We start from the raw sequence: 8987 nt of genomic DNA, 5'->3' as shown, positions 1-8987 counted from the left end.
TATTCAACTCCAAGTCGTGCAGAACCTGCCGCTACTCCTGCAGCCAAGCCAAGAAGTTGAGGCTCTCCATCATCGCCGTTATCAGATTAGCCGGTGTGTTTCAATAATTTAAGAAGGAAGTCATAAATCTTGCCCCGCTTAATCCCAGCCTGTTTGGAGTTTGCACTGGAAGGTAGACCTGCTGCTGGTGAACCTGAAAACCTGAAAACTCAAGTGCGATATTCGAAATTGTGTAAATCAAAATCGACCGCGTCGAACAACCGGCAGCAGGATCGACCTTTTGCGTCGATCAACCGATCAGAACTACCTCCGGACTGGTGTTTCTTCGATATCGTTTTTTCGCAAGCCAAGAAATTATAGCTAATTGCTATAATCACCAGCTGCAGCAGCAGTTGCGCGATAGCCAGCTCGGGCCAGCAACTTTTCAAAACTTTTATAATCAACGGTTTGTTTGAACTTTGTGGTGAAACAAACAGAAACTTAATCACAGCGCACTGGTACAGATTGGTGGGGTGCTGGAATGAGGCGCCTGCAAAAACAAATTCCTGGTAAGCAAAATCAATAAAGTTGTAGAGAGGCAAAATGCTCTCGCTCCGTTCAAGTAAACTCATAACTAGGCTTAGTGATTTTTCACGCTCGGAAAGACCAAATTTCACGGGGACCTCAATTTCAAATCACCAAATTTCACGCAAATTTCGCGGAACGTAAAAATGTTAAAATTACTCTCAAAATCTTATATTTAAAATACAGCAACTACTTGTTATGCTTCATTATAAATAATTCTTCAATAAACAAAAAAAATCTCACTAAATTTGAATGTAACACACAGTGTTGCAAATGAGTGATAAAAAAGCTATCAATAGATTATCTCTGCACCAAAAATATCCGAGAGTACAGCGGCCGTCACTATAGCTTGTGAGATCTCTTCTTGTGTCTCGTGATTCCCAGCGATGTCATTCTCTCTCTATCACTCTTCCCCTTTTCCTAGACTATGCGCTCTCATCGCTGAGTCTCTCAATCTCTCCAAAAACTGCAATGAGAGAACGCGAGATGGCGATTAGGAGCCGACCACGCATGACGTCCCGTCAAACTGCGTTTGCAAAATTGGTTTTGTGGCGGCTTTTGTGGTTAAACGCTTTTGCGGTAGGATGATCGTGGAAGCAGGAATGAGAGAGAAAAGGAAAATGTCAGTCGCGACTCGCGAGTGGGCTTGCCACACGTACAGATATTTTTGGCACAAACCAAACACTCAATCAAGTATAACTTTAAAGAAAAAAAATTTCATCAAAAACTAAACAAGTAAAAAGATGCAAAAAATGTTTATCTTTTTGATGCAGTTTACAAAAACTACTCAAGTGTATTTTAACTGTTAAATAATTAGTTTGAGTGTTTGGTCTGTGCCAAAAAATATCTGTACATGTGGCAACGCTGGTGGGTAAACACGAAAACGTGTTCGGCTATGTTCGGCGCTGAGAGTTTCAATGAAGAGAGAAGGGCAGTTGTATTTGAGGCATGAATATTCAGGCGGGATAATTGTAGTTGCTGAGAACTGATATTTTGATATTTTAACAACCCTGGTAACACATAAACAAATCTTCAAATTTTCAAAAAAAAAATCTACTTGGTTTATGGATGGGCTCTATTTATATTTTGAAACAAAATTTATTGAACTGCTTTTTTAATATTCGACTAATAAAGCTAATTCGTTGATTTGCTTCTGTTTAAGATTACATTTTATTGAATTTCATATCAAAGCCAGATTCCACAATCTTGTTCAGCCAAAATTAGTAAAATAGTTTTAATTTTCTGCAAAAATTAGCTCATTCAAAATATTTTTAAAGGTTTTTATTAAAAATTTAAAACTAAATTTAAAATCAAACAGCAAAAATGATTAAATTGGTTGCGAAATCGAAATTTTTATACAAAAAAATACAGGCTTAACTTTTACGGGAATCATCAATCCAAAAAATCAAATAAACAGGACTCAGAAAAATATTAAATATTTTTAAAAGGTGATTTCAAAGATATAAAATACTCTTTATTTTATTTTGAATCAAACAAAGCTAAATTCTTTTAATTTCTTTCCAAACCACACCTTTCAAAAAATTGTAGTATTTTTTTTACTACAGCGAATAAAAATATTACTAAATAAAGTTAGTTTCTAAAAAAAACTGAAAAATCCGAACAATTCTTCAAATGGTTCATATCATGCTTTTTAATTTAAAACTAATCAAATTGACTCAAATAGTCTTTATGATTAAAATATTTATTATAATGTTATATGAAAAAAAAAAAAACGATTTGACAAAATAATAAATTACAAGAATTTCAAAGCGCCAAAATTCACTAACCCTATATATGTATTATTAATTGAACAGTAGTTCTTAAGATTATTTTTATTCTTATTTGAGTTTGATAAAATATTTTGAGAAAAATCGTTATAGTTTCTCACAAACATAAAATTTCACGGGATTTCGCGGAAAAAGACAAATTTCGCGGATTTCACGCTGTCCGCGAAATCGTGAAATTTCACTAACCCTACTCATAACTTACCGAAGAAGTCAATTACAAGGTTGCAGTGCGCTGGATGGGTGTGATTCATTGGTTTTGGTGGAGACGGCTCAATTTGGAGAAATCTGAGCAGCAGCCAGGATCACGCGTTTTTTTTTATCAGGTGGTTGGGTATGGATTACGATGGTTAGGTTCAAAGTGATTTACTGGTCCCAGTCGGTCTCAATGAGAACTTTGAAATTGAATAATGAATATGGACAAAAAAGAACTATTTTTATCAGGCGAATTTCGAACTCGCACTTTAAAATTGGTTATCTGATATGAGCAAACCTACAGAACACTCTGAGACCGATTTCTTATCTGTAGTGATGAATTTGTCATGTTTTTTGCATTTTCAATACACGTCGATCTTTTTTTTTATTTTTTTTTATTAGAAATTTGTGTTATTTTGATGACTTGCACCAAATCCAAATATTGAAACTCGCACCAAATCAGAAAAGTTACCCCGGCCCCTCTTCGAATTGCGTGAAACTTTTTCCCAAGAGTTAATTTTGGCTCCTGATCACGAATCCGAGATCCATTTTTCGATATCTCGTGACGGATGGGCGGTACGTCCACTTTTAGTTTTGAACATAAGAAAAAACCGTGTTTTTTTTCAATTATTTGCAGAATGAAATGGTGATGATCTGGAATTGTTCGGTATCACCAAAGAGGAAACCCTGCCGTGCACACATCCCGGCGCCCACCGTGTCAACTGACAGTTAAACGTCAGAAACGTCATCCACGAACCGCGCGCGCAATGCGCTCGCGTCAGAGCACGTCCAACCGCCAACGAGGCAACACACAACAGTCGCAACAGAAAAAAGATCGGAAGTGAAGAAGAAGTGCATTGTAGTGAGAAGTAGGAGAGGAAGAAGAAGGAGAAAACAAAACAAGAAAATCCAAAGTTCCACTGTTTTTCCTCCCTACTGCGGTTCCACTGCAAATCCGCCAACAACCCGAAATACAGTCCACTACCCATAATCGGCCAGCCCCGAACAGGAATCATATGGTTGTACAAAAGATTGTAGCTGCAAGTAGAACCAAAAAATCGTGCGTTGAAATATTTCTAATTTTAATAAAACTTGATCATAAATGATTCGTTGACTGTAATTATATGGTACATGCAAGCTAAATGATCTTTTTTTTAGAAAGGTGATTAAAAATTTAAATTTTGGGTACTAATCTAATCTAATCAAATCTAACCCTAGCGCAGCCAGTCTTTCGAGGGCATCCTGGAAAATGCCTTTGGTTGATTAACGCCTAGCATAAAGTTTACCACAAAGATGATTCGTTGAAGTAGATTGAGTTTGAGCACGAATGTTCAAACAACAATACATTTCTGAATCTACAGGGGAGGAAGAAACGTGGGGATCCCCCGCTCACGTTCCTGTTTGTTTGGGCAATTAATCGTTGGGAGCACCATGCTAAGAAGTTTTGGTGCTCCGGGACCCTCTGGGATGGGACATTGTATTTCCACAAATGCCCTGGACACTATTTGCCGTGGTTATAGCGCCACAACGCGCTTTCTGTGGATGAGATACAGACAAATTAATAAATTGAAATAACATCGAATATTTAAGTTAGTGATAAATAACAGATTGATTGAAAGGTTCTATTTTGTAATTGTAATTTTATTTTGCTACAATATCCTGTGTCGCCTTTTAATCAGGGCAAGGAGGTGTACAAACCGGAAATTTAAATTAAGACAAGCGAAATTGACTAGTTACAAATCGTGCACACACACACACAAATTTACAATTACAATTCTTTTTATTTCAAAAGATTTATACTTCAAAATCACAATAAGAATAAAAAAGATATTTAACTTACCTTGATAACAGACCTGGTCACCAACACACTCTGAAACCAAGGATAAGCTTACCTTCAGAACTCTCCTTTTTTAGCCCCTCCCTACCGTTCTCCATCCTCCCTCTTCCTCTCCAACCTGCTTCAGCAGACCAGTAGGTATCGCGGAATGTCGCCTGCCAAGGTGCAGAATGATCGCAGCACCTCAGCGAATCAAAGCAGTCGTTCCTCCGGTTCAATCTCGTCCGATGTCGTTGAAACTTCTTTCTGCACAGCTGAACTCACCTCCCCGCCAACCCCTCTATTTATTGGCTCTTCTCACAATTTCTGACGGAATATTTTTACAATTATGCAAAAAAAAAAAATTCTAAATCTGGCCGTACGCAAAAACAACATTCATGCTCTCAGAAGTTGTTGCTAATTTTCATCTTCGTTATTTTTCACAAAACGCGACACGATTTTCGACTGCCGAACTATCTGAAGGTTGACTGCTCGGCTGAAGTGACGTTTCTGTTATCTGTATCCGTATCCCAGGTATCCGCGAGTGTTGCAAATCTCTGCACATCACACCACAAGTTCTGCAGCTGACAACTGTCACTCGAGGGAGTGCGCAGCTCCATCGTCTTGATGCAAATAAACAACAACACAAAATCTTATTTTTGGAACAAAAACCCAAAGTTTCAACACAAATTTCACAACGATACAACAATTATGACAACCACGCGTCTTTTGAGCACTAAACAGATACCAAATTACGAAATTGACACAATTTTTCGGTTGAAAAACCTGAGCGACCGATAGAAGCGCGTGTGGTTAGAAGGCCGTGCTGCCAAAACTTCTTAAAAAATTGAATTTTGAGTACTCCATCAAATTGGGCGTTCAATTTTACATAAAAGTCCCTTTGACACCAAATTTCTATCTCATCACCGTTTCAGGCTGCAAATCATTGAAAACACCTCTTTTTTTCGCATGTTCAAACATGAAAGCGGTCGTACCGCCCCTCCGTCACGAGATGTCAAAAATTGGACCTTAAATTCGTGATCGGGGACAAAAGTTACCACTTAGAACTAAGTTTTACGCAAAACGAAGAGAGGTCGGAGCAACTGCTGTGTGAGTTGGCGGAGAATTACCCATTGGAAACTAGTGAAGAATCAAAAACCTCTCCAAAACCCCAACTAGAGTGTCCTAAACCGCTCAGCGTTGCTTCCCAGTCCTTTTTTCAGCCGAATGCACTCGCTGAAAAACGGTAGCGAATTGCAATTATCTGCATGTTATTCATGGCGGGCGGCGCTGATTCTGACGTGATTGTGCTGCCAAACAGGAGGCCGAGGCTCTTCCAGGCTGAGCTAAATCCGGTCCAGCATCCACAGTGAACAGCAGCACCCGCAGAAATTCACAGAACCACGATCTGCCAAGGCTTGGCTACGGGGTTACGGATCTACATATGAACTGGGAGATTCTGCACGGAAAGATGTGAAGATATGAAATCGATATTTTTAAACATTTAAATAAAAAATTATTAATGACTCTTTCAACATTTTGCTCGAAAAGTATTTTACTCTAGATATTTTCATATAAATTGACATTCAGTGTTCTTCTCTGGAACTCTGACCGGTTGATGCTGGTGCCTCCGTGGCAAATTTGCCTCCGACTGAGAAGGATTAAAATTATATGCCTGCTCTTGGGGCCTACGGTATAGAGAAGCCGGTTCACGACAACACGGAGTACAGTTTTCGCCTTTCGCGCTATAATTTGCTGTCATAAGTGGCTTGTGACGGAATGATGGCGCCCGGGACGGAAATCGATCCAGCCCCCTCCGCTCTTTGATTGATTCCTCGCGCGATATCGGCAGAGGCAGAACTGGCTGATTGAGGTCAAAATGGACGTCTCTAATGAGCAGGTTTGAGGAATTGCGGTTGCGATTTTGCTGAAAGGCGTTTCTGGGAAAACATGGCGGCATCGAGACGGAAATTGGCGGCGAACGGTAGCAGTCATCGTGATTGTTCACGGAAGCGTAACCGCCGCTAGTTGCTGCTTGATCACGAATCTTCAACGGAATTTAGAGGACGACCGATTGGGGAGGATGAAATTAGGTTCTGATGAGCTTCTTCTGGGAAGTTGGCTATGAGTCAGAAATTGAGGATTTTATTTTAATTTGAATTTAGGTAATTTTAAAAATTATGCATTACTCAATATGGCTAATAACAATATTCTTTTGTCTCAGAGCGATTATCTTGTCGAAGTGTCTTATTATGTTGCGGATAACTTTAAAACTATAATCATTATAAAAAAAACTCAAGTGCATTTCAAATACAATGTGAAAACACGAATGTCGTGGTCATTCCGTTGGTGGTCCTACCACACACACCTGGGTTCGTCACCTCCTAAGCAAGTCTCCACAGAAGTCACCGCACTGCTGTTTGGTGTATTAATCGACTTCTGGTGGGTCTTTTTGACACGAACCTTGGTATTAGACGCCCAGAAATGAAGGTAACCAATTATTGTCCACCAAAGCTCCTCCAAATTAGCCGCAAATGCCGAAAAACAACAACACTTTGTGTAATCCGGTCGAGATGGAACCCGGGTTGAAACCCCGAAATTATAGCTTCGTGCACAAAAGTGTGAGAAAAAGCGTTTCTGAACTGCCGTTTCCTTTCTCTCACTCTCGGAGTGCCCTGGAATTGCACTGCAAGTATTTGTGGTTAGGTCGAAACCAAAACTCCAACCCTCTTCAGCGCACCTGTAGGAAATCACACCCCTTAAAATCAAAAGAAAGACACGGTTTGTTCTTCTTTTGTTCTCGAAGCCAATTTCGGGCAGGTCTAATTGCGTTTGGACCCCTCCTAATTGCTTATGTGTTTATACAAATGCTTCCAGATCGGACTCACCCGAAGGTTTCCGAAAAGTGGAAAAGCCACAAAACTAAGCGTACTCAAAACAAAGCCGTCGGAAAGACAATGAACCTTTGGAAATCATCTTCCAGGCATCTTTGTCATTGCCGTAAGTTCCCATGTGAGAAGCAAGAAATGACTCAAAAAAAGGATGTTCGGGAGAGTTCTTGAACGTAATGATGAGCAGCAGCAGCAGTCACGAAAATCAACGCTTCTGGATCCGTTAGGCAAAATAAAGGGAAACGAACAGAAAATTGGATTGTTTACGAAAATTCAGGAAGCAGTAGTACGTCAGTCATCTTGCCCTCATTTAACATCTGCTGCGTTGAGGTGTGAGTCATGTGGTGAACATATCGCAACAATGAGAAAGGACAGAGATTTATTTTAATAAAAATTGTTTAAGCAACAGATGAAAAATTCAAATAAAATTTATGACAGTTGAAAAAATGAGCAATTCTCTAAAATCATAAATTAACATTTCATTATATTTTTCTTATTTGAATGTAGCTTTGTTCATCGATTTCTTATGTCCTAATAAGCCATTTTGCATCATTAGTTTCTTCATACTAGTCTTAATACAAATATAGGGCTGTCCATTAGAAAGTCCAAAGAAAACATTCGAAAATCTGTGTATCAAGAAAGCATATTCTAACTGATTTGGTGTCTCTGGCATAGAGATAAAGACTTCTCACAAAAAAATCACTCTAAAAATTACCAATTAAAAAAAAAACTTTTTACTACAAAAAATCGGTTTTGACAGTGATATTTTTATAAGGCAACACAATGGCTACATAAGGAATCAATGTTTTTTTTACAAAAAATACAAAAGTTAAAATAAAGTTTTTTAAATGAAATTCTAGAGAACTTCTCTACGGTCATGAATTTCATGTTATACTGTCAAACGACCGCTCTTTCTAAAAGAAATTCAAAACACTATCACAACTGTCAAAAACTCATCCCCAAACGATTTCACGATTCGTTGTTCTGGTGTTGGGAATTGGAATGTTAATATTATTGTATTGTATTTACGGATTTTCACAACAAATGCCACAAAATGACTTCTTTGGTCAAACGGAAGGCCCAAAAAAAAGTTTGAGCCTGGTCAAAAAATACAAATGAAATCCATTTGCTGAATTCGGAGAGAATTTCACAGAAAAAGAAAAAAATATTCCTGTAAATTTACATCATTTATCGTGTATTAAAAGGTATTATGATAAATGATGTATATTTACATTAGATTCATTGAAAATTTAGGGGAAAGTGGGGCAAGTGTAACAAGGAAATGCTCGTTAAAACCCATTAAACACGTTAAAAATTTGTCGGATTTTTTGATAATCATCTTATCCCAGATCATAACTAAGACTTGGATAGACCAAGTTTCAAAAAATCCTGTTGTTTTTTTAAAGATAAAAATAGATTTTAAAATAATTGATTTCCAATGCGGTCTACTCAACTAGTGGGGCAAGACAAACAATCCGTTGGGGCAAGAGGAGCAATGCATGAAATAGCATGTTAATTTGCTAACAATTTAACTGTTATCAATTTGAGACGTCAGATTACAATGTATTTGAAACGTTCCTTTAATTTTTAAATGAAGATAAATGGTAATTATTAATAATATCGCTATATTTTGTATGAAATTTTTTTTAACCAATTTATTATTAGTTGGCCTATGTTCTATTTAAAAATTACTGAAGCGGACAGCAAAAGGCAATTCTTATTAAAAAAAATGGTTCA

The 8987-nt window shown here is 37.9% G+C and overlaps 1 long non-coding RNA gene across 1 annotated transcript; it reads left to right on the top strand.

Moving 5' to 3' along the window:
* Positions 1–463: 463 nt before the first annotated feature.
* Positions 464–3684, top strand: LOC119767615. The gene is made up of 2 exons (XR_005277618.1): positions 464–548; positions 3181–3684. It is a non-coding gene; the product is annotated as an uncharacterized LOC119767615 (long non-coding RNA).
* The last annotated feature ends 5303 nt before the right edge of the window (positions 3685–8987 follow it).

The sequence above is a fragment of the Culex quinquefasciatus genome, chromosome 2 (assembly GCF_015732765.1).
Source record: "Culex quinquefasciatus strain JHB chromosome 2, VPISU_Cqui_1.0_pri_paternal, whole genome shotgun sequence".
NCBI classification, from domain to species: domain Eukaryota; kingdom Metazoa; phylum Arthropoda; class Insecta; order Diptera; family Culicidae; genus Culex; species Culex quinquefasciatus.
Note: the sequence above shows the minus strand (reverse complement) of the source record. Positions and strands in the feature narration are given on the sequence as shown.